General features: G+C 58.5%; 1 long non-coding RNA gene across 1 annotated transcript; it reads left to right on the top strand.

The window, feature by feature from the left end:
- The first annotated feature begins 9,215 nt into the window (after nt 1–9,215).
- LOC308506433 lies at nt 9,216–15,773 on the top strand. The gene is made up of 3 exons (XR_013994701.1): nt 9,216–9,923; nt 13,207–13,459; nt 14,398–15,773. It is a non-coding gene; the product is annotated as an uncharacterized lncRNA (long non-coding RNA).

Genomic DNA, 15,773 nt, shown 5'->3' with positions numbered 1-15,773 from the left:
TATACTTCTTAATCAGTAAACCAATCCTGCAGCTTTTTTTCTTCCTTTTTGCCCACAAGCACAAAACAAAAGGAGATGCAAGATTCCCCCACACCCTACCTGTCCGCCCAGGACCGGAGGGTGGGGGGCGCCAGTCACAGAGAAGGACCGTGCAGGTCACACTCACGAAGCTGGGAAGAGACTGGGGTTTTCCCAGTAGAAACAGGCTTCGATTCTGACAATCATTTGACCCCACAATTGCTTCCATCACTCATCTTCTAAAACCTCCTCCCTTTCCAGGCCCCAGGCGAGGAAATGCCCCAATAACCAGAAGCTACAAGTCCCCTTTTGCTGGAGTCAGCTGAAGTATCAAACAAACAAACAAAAAATCTCACATTCCCTAGGAGATCAAATGCCCCTTCCAACTCCTCCCTAACCACTCCCCACCCCCCACCTTCTAGAAACATTATGAAGAGTTAACCAGGAGGCTCTGCTGTTTTCAATCCCCCCCACCACCCCGCATTTTGATATGCCTCCCCTGGAAACGCCCTCAACTGGAAGGTGCTCCCTGGGAACTCGACCAAAAGCAATACACCTTGGGGCAGCACGGGTTAAGCCCAAGAGCTGTAGGTCCAGGCAGCTCGGGAAAAGGAAAGTGGTGCTGGGATGCAGAGAAATGTGAGGGACTCCCGCGGGAATGCGCTGGCCCCTCTCCTGGGACAGCGCGGCCCCAGGAAACAGGGGTGTCTTCAACAGTGCAGGTCAGACAGACACTCGGGGCACAGCCGGGGGCAGCCGCACTCCGGTGGGGGACGCTGGCGGGGCGCAGAGCGCGGGCGCTGGGGCGGGAGGAGACCCGGGCGAGGGGCCGAGGCGCAACTCCCAGAAGTTGGAGGGGCCGGGCCGGGAAGGCAGGGCCAGGTCGGCGGCAGGAGCGGGGCGCCGGGCGTCTCGGGGGCAGAGGGACGAGAGGGACCCGCGCTGGGGACGCCGGGCGCTGCGACGCGAGGCCGGCTCCCGGGAAGGTGCACCCCGCGGTCGGGCCCGGGATGCTCGGGGGCTCCAGCACCGGGACGAGGTGGGGCAGGTGCAGCCGGACGCGGGAGGCGGGGGCTAGGACGCGGGGGGTGGCCCGGCGGGAGGCGGCGTCCGGCCGGGGCTGCGGGGCCCCTCCCCCGGGGAGATGCCGAGAGCGGCACCCGGAGCCGGAGGCCGCGGCCGCGCGGGGTGGGGGTGGGGGTGCGGCAGGTGCCGGGCGCCCAGGTGCCGGGCCTGAACCGGGGGCAGCCGCTCACCTGTCTCCTCCCGCCGGGGCGGCGGGGCGGCCGGGCCGGGCGGGGGGCGGCGGGGGCGCGGAGCCGCGGGCGCTCGCAGCGGCGACCGGGTGTGCGGCGGGGCCCGGCGGCGGCTGCTCCTCGGCCTGCCGGCCGGGGGGTCAGGCAACGAGCGACGCGGGCGCGGAGGGAGCGCTGCGAGGCTGCGGCCGGCGCGCCGGGACAACGCCGCTTTATCGGGTCGGAAACAGCCGCCGCGCGCCGCTTCCGCTGACGCAGCGCGGGCCCGAGCTCATGACTATGCAGCGGCCACCGCGGGAGGCCGAGGCGGGGCCTGGGCTGCCCGCGCCCATTGGCCGCCGAGGACCCCGCCCACCGCGACGCCCCGCCCCTCGCCGCGGCCCCGCCCCGGCCTGGCCCCGCCCCGGCCTCGGCCCGCCTCCTCCTCCCCCTCCCGAGAGCCGCGTCCGCGCGCCCCCAGCCCGGGCTCCTCCCGGCCCGAGCACCCGGCCTCCCCTCGAGCCCTGACCCCGGAATCCCGCGCAGTCCCTCTCTCGGCCGCGGAAGGGGGCACCCTGAAGCCCTCGCCCCTCCCTTGCTCGCTCGCTCCCTCCTTCTCCCCAAATGCCCTCCTGGCCGAGGGGCCCGGAGAGCCCCGCCAACCCACCGGACTGGACGCTCCACAAACACCCTCTTCTCATCACCGTCGCCACCACTCCGGGTCCCAGGCGAGCCGCACACGCTGCTGCGCTCCCTCCTCACACCCCCTCCCTCCCTCCGGGCCATCTCCCGCTCCCTACTCCCCCCCCCGCCCCGCGCCCTGGAGAGCTGAGCGGGACCGGACCCGGGGCCTCCACTCGCTGCCGGACCCATGCCAGGGGCGCCGATCCGGTGTCAGCTCACGAGTGGATTCCCAGGACGGGGCTGCTGGGAACTCGGGGGGAGAAGGTGCGGGGAAGCAGCCGGACAGAGAAACAGATGATAGAATGCGCTGACATCAGACAACCCTGTGCTCTGCCAGGGTTTAAGTGGCTTTGGACAAATGGCTTCACCTCTCAAAACCTGAGTGTCCTCATTTGTAACATTATCTCGTGGGCTCGTTGAAGGGATTTAGAAATAAAGGGTGCACGGCACAGCCTCCAGAGCAGTTAAAATGGGAAAATCTGACAATATCAAGTGTTGGCGAAGAAGTGGAGCAACTGGAACTCTCATACACTGCTGGTGGGGATGGGAAGTGATGCAGCCTCCCTAGAAAGCTGTTTAAACCCCGTGGCTTAGCAATTTCCTTCCCAGGTGCTCATCTTATATGATCACATTTCTGTTCATACCAGCACTGTTTGTAATAACCCCAAATTGGAAACGACCCAAAATGCCCATCAACCATAGAATGGACGGGTATGTTGTGTGACATTCATGCAATAGACTGACAGCAAGGACGACGAATAGTATACAACGAAACACAACAATATGGCTGACTCTCATAAATGATTTTGAGAGGGGAAAAAAGCCAGACCCCAAAGCACGTAGGACTCCATGCATATAAAGAGGTAAAAATGTACTTGTACATATGCATATATGAGTACATTAAAAACCCAAAGCAGCACGTGACACGTCGTGGGTGCTCATGATTGTCTACCCTGTTGGGTGCTTTGCTCCTGTGGCCAGAGGATGGAGGCAGAGGCAGTCCCTTCCAGCTGTGCTGTGTGCCAACTGCATGACCTTGGGCACCTGACGACCCTTCTGAGTTCTCATCTGAAACTGAGCCTTCTAATAACACCTAACTCACAAGTGGTTCTGAGGGTTAAATAATGCTTTCTTAAAAGACTGATACAGTAAGGATCACAGAGACGGGACTTAATAACTCTATTCAATAAACACTAAACACTGGTATTTATTGAATCTTCTTCATTTCATTCATTCAGCAACCAACTACTGAGTGCCTACTGTGTGCCACGTCCTGTGCCCGGTGCTAGGGCTGGAGCTGGCAACAAGATCCGTTCCCTCTCCTGAAAGATACATAGTGGAATGGGAAATGCACATAGCTAAGGGAAGGCTCACTAGCCATCCTGGCCACGGTGCCCAGCGTAGGATCTGACTCACAGTAGGTGCTCCATAAGCGCTTCTGGAAGAATAAATGAATGCGTATATGAAAGTGTATGCATATGCTTTCAGGTGAATGAAATTTGAAGGCAGTTTCTAAGCCTGAGATGTGGAAACATCAGATTAATTGACTTCTATAACCTGAAGTTTGACACAGAGACTGGACAGAGAGCAAAGTTAGGAAAAGCATGGCCCAGTGTGCCTGCGCCCAAAACTGCACGTGTGGGGTGACATTCCCCTGGGCTAGAAAGGAAAGGGAAGTGACAGGCACAGAACTGGATCAACTTGATGACTCAGGTTTCACTGTGATTAAAAACACTAAAGCTGCTCATTAATTGAGGGCCTACTTCGTGCCAGGCCCTTTCCGTTCTTTGCCAGATCTCTTTAGGGGCCGGAGGAGTGGGGTGGGAGGGAAGAGAGCCCAGAAGCTGAGACAGTGTTCCAGCTGGACACTTCCATAGTGGACACCTTCTCTGCTCGTTTGCAAATCTCTCCGTGCTTTTTTTAAGCAACAAGCACTTTTTAAAACAAACTTTTGCAAAACCCCAATCTGTCCATCAGCAGGTTCATTTCTGACTAAATGGGTCAGAGCATCTGCTCTGAGCCACGTACACACACGCATACACACGCTCACGTTCTCAGGGCGCTGAGTTCCAACTGTGTCTACCTGGCAGCTGCCCTCCCTCCTCTGTCCCTGTCTCCCTGTGAGCCCATCTCAGGTGTGGTGAAGAAAGCAGAGGGCGCAGGGGCAGAATTCCAGCTGTGCCACTTCCCACTGGGTGACGTTAGGAGCAATACCTAATTTCTGTGAGCTCCAGGTGGGCTCATAGCCCACAGGTTCCAGATCTGAAGCAAGTCCAAATCCGCCAATTGCCCATGGTGTCACCCCCGAGGCCCATGGTGACCCTAGAGAACAAGGCTTGCTCAGGTGTCCTGGGCAGTGAGAGGCTGTCAGCAGCCTCTGCCCCAAGGGGGGGCAAATCCACAGCGTGACCTCCAGGTGCTTGAATTGCCAAGAGAGTAGCAGGCTACCTGAGGTCATGTAACATTCCAGGGTCATGCAGCTGCTTGGGGTCATACCGCTTCTTGGGGTCATAAGTCCTATGGCTACTTGAAGGGGTCATACAACTATCTGGGGTCATATGGCTTTCTAAGGTCAGAGGTCTTCTTGGGGTCACATGGCTACCTGGAGTCATCCAATTGCCTAGGGTCATACAATTGCCGGGAGTCATATGGCTACCCGGTCATAGGGTGACCCAGGGTCACATGACCATGGGAGTTGGCCCAGTTACCTAGGTCACGTGGACACCTGGGGTCTAGGAGTGTCTCCTTGGCAGTGGGAACTCCTTCCAGGCCACCCAACTGCCTCCGTGTCCTGCTGTGCCCCACCCCCTCCCGAGCCAGAGTTCCTCATCTGCAAGGCGGACAGAACACGTGTGTGGAGAGCACGGGGCTGTGGTGAGGAGCACGAGAGGAAAGGCTTGTGCAGAGCCCACCCCGCACAGAGCTGGTGCTCAGTAAGCAGCTGCGATGCCAGGGAGCCCCGCTGTGACCGAGGGTGCAGCAGCCACCTTCCCAGCCTAGGCAGACCCAGTAGATTCCCCAGGAGGGAGCAGGGCAGTTTTTCACCAGCAAGGGCTTGCTTTTTGGCCTGGGTGCCTCGTGAGGCAGCAGCTGTCCCAGGCTGGTGATGCAGAGGGAAGTGGGCTGAGGCCAGAAGCACACATGGTAGCTACTGCCATCCTGTCATCCTGAAGACCTCATGGTCCTTCTCTCCTCCCCTGTCTCTCCAAGACCTTTGGGTGCCTTTGAACAAATGTCTGCCTTTCCCTCTCCCCTTATCCCTCACAGTGTTTGCTTCTTAAAGAGTGAGCAGTGCCCACCCCCTAAGGAATCCATTGCTGCTGAGGGTTCATGTGGTCTGGTGTCACAGGGAGGAGATTTACTTGGGGGTGGTGGAGCCCTATGAGAGTTCTCAAAGCCCCACAGCAGGCGTGCACTCATGCATGCCATGGCTGCAACACCAGCCTCTCAGCCCCTTTCTGACCTGCACCTGAAGAATGACTGGTGGCAGGGTTTCCTCCTAACAGAATCCTATGTCCGGGACCTGTTGCTGCAGGAGCCCCCAAATGTGGGTCAGCCAGCTCACTGGCAGAAAGCAGCACTGGTGCCCAGGGACTCAGGAGTCCTACAGTGGGGACGGCACAGGCACCAGACTGCCTGTGTTCCAGTCCCAGCTCTACCCCTTCCGTACCAGCTGTGCACAGGCCCCCACACTCAGGAGGGCCTCACGCTTGGTTTCCTGCTCTGCTATTGCCATTTTGCAATCCCTAATAACTGGTGAACAAGGGACCCCGATTCTTCATTTTACACTGGGCCTAAAAACGATGCAGCCAGTCCTGGCTGTGAGCCAGTCTCTTTGCTTCTCTGTACCTTAGAGTTCTCATCTGTAAAATGGGTGCACAGGTTCAGAGCTTATGCTTGTCGCTTGGACTCACAAGTCCGGGAAAGATAAAGGACAATTGCCACGGACCTGAACACAAACGTGGGTCCCGCCTGGTCCAGTCGCCTCACGTCCTTAGCAGCCTTGTGCTTGGCACACCAGTGTCCCCGTGTGCCAGAAGAAAGGGAGGAGCAGAGAGCGTTGGTGGGAGGCCCCACGTCATGCAGTGGGTACATGGCTGAGCTAGGGTTTGAACCCAAGCCGCCTGGCTCTGAGTCCTTGTACCCTCTGCCCAAGGTCACGGGGTCCTTAAGGAGCTCCCAGACTGTTCGAGGGGGAAGCTGCCACATCCACTTGGCATCTCAAGTCCAGTCAGGAAGGTGAGGGAAGGAGGGTCAGGGCCCCTTCAGCTCAGCCAGCCCATAAACCAAATGACCATGGTGACCTGGAGAAGAGGTGGGGAGCCAGCCGCCCACTGCAGATGGTAGGATAAGGCATCAGGCAGGACTTCTCAGAATGAAGGGTGAAGGCAGGTGATGTGCGGGGCCACCCCACCCAGGGCCCGTGGCACAGACCACACCTCTGCTGAAGTCAACAAAGGCAGGGTGGGCCTCAGGGGTGCTCTGGCCAGATCATGGTCCCAACCAGGTACCCATCTCCATTTCCCAGACCCACCCCTGCTTGTCCGGCAGCCCTCTTAGCCCTCTGGGTCGACTATCTCCTTCTGCCTTTGCTCACACTGTTCCTCCTGCGAGCAGTCCCCTCCCTCCACCTTGGGACTGCCTGTCCCTTGTGTGCCTTCTCCAGGAAGCCCTTCCAGACCACCCAGCACATGGTAATTCCTATCTCCCCCAGCACATGGCAAAAATAAATGTGGGCTTTGATGATGTCCTCAGTCGCCATTTACAGAGCAAGCTCTACTTTACAAGGTACTTTTCTTGTCCACAGTCTCATTGGAACCTGACAGGAACCCTATTGGGTCACATAGTTCTGAACCTCCTTTTGCAGATGGGGACCCAAGAGGTGAGGAAAGGACCTGAGCTTATGTGGGGGTATAATCGCACCAATGGTTAACACTTACTGAGCCCTCCCTAGATACCAAAGCCTGGCCTACATGGTTTTCCTTCCTTCCTTCCTTCCTTCCTTCCTTCCTTCCTTCCTTCCTTCCTTCCTTCCTTCCTTCCTTCACTTCATTCATTCCACCTACTCTGTGCCAGGGACTGTCATAGATGCTGTGGAACGAGCGGTGAAAATAGACCAACACCATCTCCTCCTTCTGGAATCTGCATCCTAGTGGGGAGACAGACAATGACCAAGTAACACGGTAAGTTAGGTGCTGTGCAGATGCAGGAATGGGGAGCAAGTGCAGGGGGTCAGGCAAGATCCCTTGTAAAGGGGACTTTGGGGAAAGGCCTGAAGGAGGGAGAGGCAGCCCAAAGGTGTCCACCTCAGAAGCTAGCCAGGTCTCCCACTGGGGTGTAGGGGTCTCCCCCGGCCCCTCACAGCAGCTCTCCCAGCCTGTCTGCCTGGTCCTTGCCTCAGCCCAAGCCACCTCTCCTGAGACCCTCTCAGATAAGCCGAGTGGGCCCCTCCCGTCTCCTTGGTCCCTGGATCCCTGGCTCTGGGCTGCGCCTGGCACACCTCCACAGCTGGGGAACCACAAAGGACCAGCGAGAGAAGGAATGTGTGAGCAGGCGGCAGGTACTGGCCCTGCTCACAGACGCCCCTTGTCTGGGGTGCCTGGGTTAGAGGGGTCTTTGGGGAAGTCTCCCCCTCCCTAGGTCACACAAGAAACAGCGCCCCCTTAGCTACTAGCCAAAATGGGGTTACGTCCTGGTTCTGCAGCTCTCTGTGCATTCACACATTCATTCAGCAAATAGTACAAATCGTCTAGGTGGTGCCAGGGGCTCACTGAGCCTGGGCGACGCAAACAGACTAAGTCCTTGCTCTCAAGGGGCTTACACTCTAGTGGGGAGAAATAGCAACAAATAAATAATAGGAGCCCAGGGTTATAAACAGCACTGAGAAAAAGGAAACTGAGGACGGGGGGCAGGAGGGGTGCTGCCATCCATAGGAGGTGCCCAGGAAGGCCTCCCACGAGGGTGTGGCGGGCGTCCAGAGGGTCTGGGCAATGGAGGGACACATCGAACTTACTGTGTTAAAGGGTCTGGAGAATGACCGCAGAGCAGAGGCAGAGCAGGGACCACGGGTGCTTCTGTGACATTGCGAGGGGGGGAGCCGATGTGACGATGGCCAGGAGCAGTGGCGGGATTCTGGGTACACTGAAGGCACAGGATTGACTGCTGGATGGGCTGTGGGACCCAAGAGCAGAGTCATTACTGGCCATGAAAGCTTGTCTAAGCCTCCGTTAGCCTCAGCTTTCTCACCTGTAAAATGGAATGCTGGGACCTCACAGCCCAGGCTCCGGAAAGTGTGGGTGTGGAGGCAGCCCTCGTTCATTCAGTGAAGCCTGACTGAGTCCCGATCGATGCTGGGCACCAGGCCCAGGGGACACGATAGGCACTTCACAAATAGTGGTTTCTTTAAAACAACAACAACAACAACAACAACAACAACAACAAAGAGGTGGGAGTGAGCTGACCCAAAAGCAATGAAGTGCTGATAATGGGATTGTGGTCCCACTGTGATGGGCGGAGGTGGAGGTGGGTCATTCTGGACCAAGGGTGCTCGCCCTGTTAGGTGGCTGCCTGCAGCAGGGTCCAAATTGTCTGACCTGGAGGGGGAACAGCCCAGGAGAAGTTGCTGGGGGCAACAGGAGTCCAGAGCCAAGAACAGGCCGGCTGCAGAAAGCTGACCCCATTTCCCCAGGCGGTGGTGCTGGTGGTGCCAGGAGGCCTGCGTTCCGTGGTGTTGACTGAGCTCCTTTGGCTCCAAGGAGCTCGGAGTGTTGGGGCCGTGTTCCCAGGGTCATCCCCTTGACAGCATGCTGGGAGGCAGGGTGGCTGGGCTGACGCCACTCTGGGCCAGCTGGGAAGGGCGGAGGGACTGCAGGCGGCCTGGCATGGAGGACTGGGCGGGTCACTTCCTCCTTAATGTGCAGTCCTGGGAACCAGCCCCAGGCCCACCTCTGATGGTGCCCAGAACTGGGAGCTGGGGCAGACCTGGGCTGAGACCCCTCTCTCCAGCTGCCCGGTGAGGGAGGGGCAGAGCAGACGCAAAGGAGTCATGACTCACTCAACAGGGTCAGGCTCAGTCAGGGAGCAGAAAGGGTCAGGGTTCGGTCACTAAAACGGGGCCAGTAACAAGTGGAGGGTAGGATCAGGGCTTAATGTGTAACGAGGGTTGAGGTTCAATGTCTGAGCGAGGTTAGGTCTCAGAATGTAAACAAGGACCCGGGCTCAGCGTGTGGCCAGGGCTAAGCCTCACTCCACGAGCGAGGTCGGAGTTCAGCATGTGACGGGGCAGGGGTTCGTGTGTCACTGGGATTCAGAGCTCCGTGTGGATCGGGACTCAGGCTGTTTCCAGGATCGGGGCTAATCCACGCGTGGGCGCAGGACACTGGCTGGTAGTAGGACTCAGCAGAGGGCTCGCGAGGGTCACGTGGCAGTTACAGCCCTGCGGCGGTGCCTTCCCATGCCAGGCACTGTTCTAGGTGCTTCGGACTCCAGGGTCACTTCGCTGCAGTCCCGGCCCCAAAGAACTGCCCGTCTCTGGGTAGCTCAGTCAAGTCTCCATTGTACAAGATCATCGGAGGCCCAGAAAGGACCGGGGATGAATTTCCACCTGGGGACTCCTGGAGAAGGCTTTGAAGGCTGGTTCGTCCGAGGGAGTGGGCAGGAGCGTGCTCCAGGCAGAGGGTGCTGCTTGAGCGAAGACTCAGAGGCTGGCCAGCAGAGCCAGGCAGTCTGGTTGCCAAGGCGAGCATTTGGCCAGTGTCAGGAGCTGGGGTCTGGCTGTGGACGAGTGGGTCCCGTCACCAGAGAGCACATTTCAGGCTAGCCTCTTTGGACAGGAAGCCATGCTTGTCACGGGCTCATCCACAGCCCCAGCCAGTTCCCCCCAGGTGACAGTGAGATGGTTTGGGTGGGCACTCCCTGTCCCAGAGGCCACCCACCTTGGGCGGACCAGAATGCGGCAGACAATGGGAAGGAATGAGCACGTATGAGGTAGGTAAGAATGGCTGGTGGGAAGGGGGCAGATGGGTGGAGGGTGTGGAGTGCCCTGGAAGGACCACAATCAGCAAGGGGTACACAGTGGGCACCTAGGACCCGCGTGGAACTCGGCAGGGGGCCTCCCAGCTAAGCCCCATCTCTGGGTGCCTGACCGGCTAAGCCCCTGTGGCATTGAGGCCTCCCTCTCCCCACCTCGAGCATACAAGCCTTGGCCTCAGGGACCTCCTGGCCATCTGTGTACAGGACTGGGCAGGGGGCCCTGGCCTGCTGGGCCCAGGCCTCACTCCTTCCCCAGACCTCGGCTTTGGCCTTGGGCCTGGCCCAGTTCACACCCACCCGCACAGAGCTGAAGCACAATGGGACAAGTCCTGACCCTGGTAACTCCCTCACCGTTCTCCTGCCTTGGCCTCTGGAGCAGGCCACCAGCTAGTCCAGGACTTGGCCATAGTCTCATGTGCCCCGCGCCCCACCTGACGGCAGCTGCTGGTCCGAGGCAGGGCCAGTGGGACCGTCAGAGGGGCAGGGGTGGCCTCCCAGACAGGCAGAGAGGAGGGGGAACTCCAAAGCCCAACTGCAGGGGTGGCTGGAGGTGCAGGCGGGGTTGGGGGTACTTTGGGCCAGGGCAGCACAACAACGGCTCATTCAGTCCTCAAAGGTTTCATTGGTCCAGGTGCTGCCATTATTCCTTTTGCTCAGGGGAGGAAACTCAAGCCCAGAGCAGTTAAGTGACAGATCCAAAGTTACCCAGCCTTCGGGCAGAACCAGGGCTGGACTCCAGACAGGCTGACCCAGAGCAGGAGCTCTGAACCCCAAGAGCTGTCAGGACCATCAAGAATGGAAGACGGTGCTCTGCAAAGGGCCTTATCGGAATGCAGAGGCAACTGGGCATCGGGGCTCTGGTGGGTCTTGCTCCAGCACTCTCCCAGGCCCCCGAGGACCCTGTCTGCTGCCCCCCACTCCTGCTCAGACATCTCATAGACACAGTGTTAGACGTGAGCCTGAATTCACAGCAGCTAGTGTGTACTGAGCATTTAGTCTCTGCCGAGCCCTTCCAGCCTTTGCTCATTCGGAGGTCACCGTGCGCTCTGAGAAATACTCTCTGGTCTCCATGGGTACGTGCAGAGCTGAGGTGGAGAGCCGTGCGGTAGCCTGGCCCCATGCAGGTGACAGCAGAGCTCTGACCCTTCTGTCCGTTGCCCCAGGCTGTCCTCAGGGCCAGGATTAAGGTCACCCCAGTCCTGTAGGGGTGGGGTGCTGGGATGAAGGAGGCCCACCCAGTTCCTGCCCAACCTGCTGGGTTGGTTTGGCCCTGCCAGCGTCCCATGCCTGGGGAACCCGCCCGGGCTGCATCCCCACGGGCCATCCCGAAGAGCAGGGACTTTTAGAGTCTGCTGTGAGACCCTTGGGGTACCCCGCCCCAGTCTCCAGAGAGCACTGGGTTTGAGGAGCCCCCGAGCCCCACGGGTGAGTGCAGGTGTACAAGCTGAACAGACTCCCAGGCAGGTGGGCTACGGGTGGTCCCCTCATAACACAGACAGCTCCGTCTGTGACATGGAGAAGTCACGTTGCCGGTGAGGGCCAGTTTTCATATCTGCAACTTTGGGCAATGAATACCCCTCACAGAAGCCCGGGAAAAGGCCTATGGAGTGACAGCTCTGAGTGGAGGTCCAGCCCCACCCCCAACCATGCTCAGCCCCCTAGTTCCAGGGTGGGGTCAAAGGGCATGGCCTGGAATCGCAGACAGATGTTCAAGTCCCTCCACCTTCTGCTAGCTGTGCAGTTAGAAAACCTGCTCCCCTCTCCATGCCTCGGTTTCCCCATGTGTAATGTAATTGTATGTGGCACTTGCGCAGATGGCTGGGAACATTCGATTCTCTGATGCCACCAAGAGAGACTGTGGCCAAGTTGGGGGAGGGCACGGCACAAGATGGGGATCCATGCCCCCCACACACACTTTGTACTTAACCTGCAGGGAGCACGCTCACACACGCATGCATGCACCAACGTGTGCACACCCACGTGCCACACACACCTGTATGTGCTCCCAGAGCCACGCCCTGCTGGGAGCGCCCGCACGCCTCCCACCACACACACGGACACACACACCCATCCTCTCCCTTGCTCACATGCACTGTCCCTTGGGTCTCCCACGCCTGTGTCCCCAGGCACCCCTGAAAGCTGGCACAGGCGTCTGCTTTGCTCTGTCCTTGGAGCGCCTGCTTCGGAAGCTTCTGTCCCCTGAGGGTCAGCCCTGGGCCTGAGGGGTTAGGCAGATTCAAAGTAGGAACCAGCCAGTCCCCACTGGGGGTCTCCAAACCCCTCCATCTGTTCTCTACCCGTGAACCCCGCACACTGTCTATTGGCAGGCTGATGTTCCATCTACCTGTACCTAGAGCCCTGCAGACACCTGGGCCCAACAGCAGCCCTGGAGGAGCCTTCAGGAACTCCTTCTTTTGGGGTGCTGGTCTGCTCCCTGGTAAGGGGCACTCAAGGCTCCTCTCCTTTTGTCACCTGGAATCCTGGCTCCGGCACTCACCACTGTGTGATGTTGCGCTCCCTCCACCTCAGTCTCCTGACCTGTATAATGGGGACACTGATAGTACCCACCTGTCGGCCGTGGAGAACTAAAAGATGTGGTCCCAGCTACACAGCAAGGCTCCTCGAAGGCCTGCAAAGGGGGACCTTCCTGACCACAGTGGGATCGTGGCTGGCTCTGGAGTCAGACAAATGTCCTGGAGTGTCCCTCGAGGGCCCTCAAAGACATCGTGCCTCTTCTCCAGACCCTGCCAGCAGTGGGTGGGAGGAGAGATGGCCACACCTGCAGCTGGGCCTCCACCTGGCTGAGCCTCAGCTTCCTTGTCTGTAAGATGGGACGCTCCCCAGCCATAGGGCTTGTGGGAGGTCGTAAGGGGGTGTTCACGTGAAATGCCTTTCATACCGGAAAATGTGGTAGAGACAGCTGGGCAGACATGCAAACGCTTCAGCCCCAAGGCCAAGGCACCCCTGAGACATGAGCTCCTCTCAAAAGCTTCTTCTTGAGGCTGGTGGGGAAAGCTGAGCATTCTACCGGAGCCCCTGCCGCCTGCCACCCTGGTGACCATGGTGTGGCCACCGGGCATGGTCTGTCTGACTCTGACTCTCTGGAATCTTGTGTACCTAGCACACGGCACGTCTTCACTGTTGAACTTTGAAGAGAGGAGGAAAACCAATAAGAAAGCCAGCCTGGTCCTGAGCCCAACCTAATGTCTCACTTGTCCCCTATTGCCGTCCCCTGTAGCACCCCCGAGACAGAGCTGCTGCCACCCCACTTCCCGGAGGAGATGGTGAGGCCCCGTGGCTTAGCCCGGGTGCCTACCAGGGCCTAGCCCTGCGCCTCACATGCTGCGGCCTGCTCCCTGTGGACGGTGTGGGACCTGCCATTGACAAGAATCCCACTCCTACCGGCTGCACTGACCCTGCCACCTTCCCGAGGGTGAGGAGGGCAAAGCAGGACTAGCCCATCTGGGACTGAAGAAACCGGGCTCCAGGAGGTACAAAACTCAAGAAAGAAGATCACAGGGGCTTGGCTTAGTTCACATGGGCTCTTGGCCCATGAGAGTGACTTGGCTCTCCATGCCTCAGTTTTCCCATCTGTGGAATAGGCCAGTGTTGTAGGGCATGGGCAACACACAGCAGAGCTTGCTGCTGTTTATGTTACTAAGACAAAAGCTCAGGGAGGCCTTCTGGGGTGAGTGGTGTTTGAGTCAGGCAGTAAAGAGGGGCTGGTCTCTGTTGACAGGCAAGATGTGGAAAAGTGTTCCAGCAGAAGGAACAGCATGTACAAAAAGACCGAGGCCTGGAGATCTGCTCAAGACCAGGCAGCTCCCTGGGAGGGCTGGAGCCAGAGTGGGTGCGGTGGGATGGGTGCAGGGGAATGTAGGAAGCTCCCCATCTGCACCATGAGGGCCCAGAGAGGGGCTGCTGTCTGTGGTCGGCCACACTCCTAATGCTTGCACATACTGTTCCTTCTGCTGGAATGCCACGCGGCCTCGCCCTAGCTCTCCTCCACCCCGTCCAAACCCAACCAAAACGCAACCTCACTCACAGAGGCTTTCCTCACCACCACCAAGATGTGAGAGCAGGAGCAAAGCCATGCTCGGACCAGCTCAAAACACACATGCCCAGAAGGCTCACTGGAGAGGCTTCCCTGGGGAGGTGACGCCACAGCTAGGGTTCAGAGGCAAGAAAGGGCCTGGAGGGACAAGGGCAGAAGGAATGAGAAGCTTGAGGTCCAGCCCTGCTCTGCCTCTCTATGCCCCTCTCTGAGCTTGCTATTCTCCAACAGAGCTAGCCACGCCCCCTGAAGAATTTTTCTGAGTATTAGACTAGTGGGGGCTCAGCAGGGTGGAGACAAGAGTCTGCAGTGGGGTTCCCAGTGGCTTGCCCCCACAAACCTCCAGGGCACTCATTATGGCGTTTCCTGTTGCAGGCATTTCCCAGGCACCAACCCAAACCTCATCACAGCCCGTTTTACAGACGGGCACACTGAGGGGAGAAGAGGCCTGCCTGGGTCACAGCCAGGAGGAAACAGCGTCCTGGCCCTGGGTGGGGTGGCGGGGAGAGAAGGTGCCAAGGCTGCTCCCCAGGCAGGGCGGGCCCCGCGCCCGCCCGAGTGTGGGAACCATCATCTGGGACCTAGAGAAGAAAGAGCGATACCTCTGGGCGCCCACGACTGATTAGTCAAGGCAGAGGGGGCTGTAGTCAGGGCCTGGATTTTGAAATTTGACCCTGACAACCGCCACCACCCTGTGAACCTGTTCACCTACGGGCTGGACTCCACCCTCTCCAGAGCCTCCCTGCCTCCTGGTAACCCTGTGGCCCGTCTGCACCTGGCGGGGTCCTGGCCCACTTCTCAATCGCGAGACCTCCCTCATCTGTGAAATGGGGTGCTGAGTCTTCCCTTCTGGGGGTGTAATGGGTTGAATTGTGCCCCCAAGTTCATACGTTGGAGTCCTAACCCCCAGGACCTCAGAACCGGCCTTGTTTGGAGAGGGGCCTTCATAGAGGTGACCCAGTGCAAGGGCGGTCATGTGGATGGGCCCTGAGCCAATCTGTCTGGTGTCCTTAGGAGCAGGGGACGAAGCCTGGACGCAGGTCCACAGGACGGACGCCGTAGGAACGTGCGGACGTCTCCCGGCCAAGGACAGGGGCCTGCAGCGGATTCTTCCGCACGGCCTCAAAAGGAGCCCACCCAGGACTTCCAGCCTCCAGCGCCTGAGACCTTCAGTGTCCAAGGTTCAGCTACCCCGTCTGTGGTGTCTGTCACGGCAGCCCGAGCTGACTAATACAGGGAAGTTGTTAGGATCATTTAGATGAATGGATATGAAATGCTGAACAAAACTCCTGGCAGATGTGGGCTTCCAATAAGCGTGGGCGATTACATTAATATTAAAAAGTCCATCACACCCTCTACAAAACAAAAAACAGCTGCCAATACCTGGTATATGGCAACTGGGAAAAACAGGGCTAATGTTTACCTCTGGGCTCTTAGGGGGGAGGGAGCATTGTGTAGCCCAAATGGCTGGGAACACAGGCTATGGCTGAGGGCCTCAGTGACTGACTTAATCCCTCTGTGCCTCAGTTTCCCCATCGGCCAATAGCATCTTCCCAGGGGGCTGTGAGTATTATCTAAGTCAGGGGTCAGCAAACCCTGGAAAGGGTCAGAGAGTAAATATTTTCTTCTTGGAGTATCATACGTATCTGTTGAACTACTCAATTCTGCACGTGTACTTGAAGGCAGCCGTAGACTTTTTGTCAAGGAAAGAGCGTGGCTGTATGCCAATAAAACTTTGTTCACAGACACTG

This window comes from Rhinolophus hipposideros, assembly GCF_964194185.1.
Source record: "Rhinolophus hipposideros genome assembly, chromosome: 13".
Lineage (NCBI taxonomy): Eukaryota > Metazoa > Chordata > Mammalia > Chiroptera > Rhinolophidae > Rhinolophus > Rhinolophus hipposideros.
This window is presented reverse-complemented; position numbering and strand designations above follow the sequence as displayed.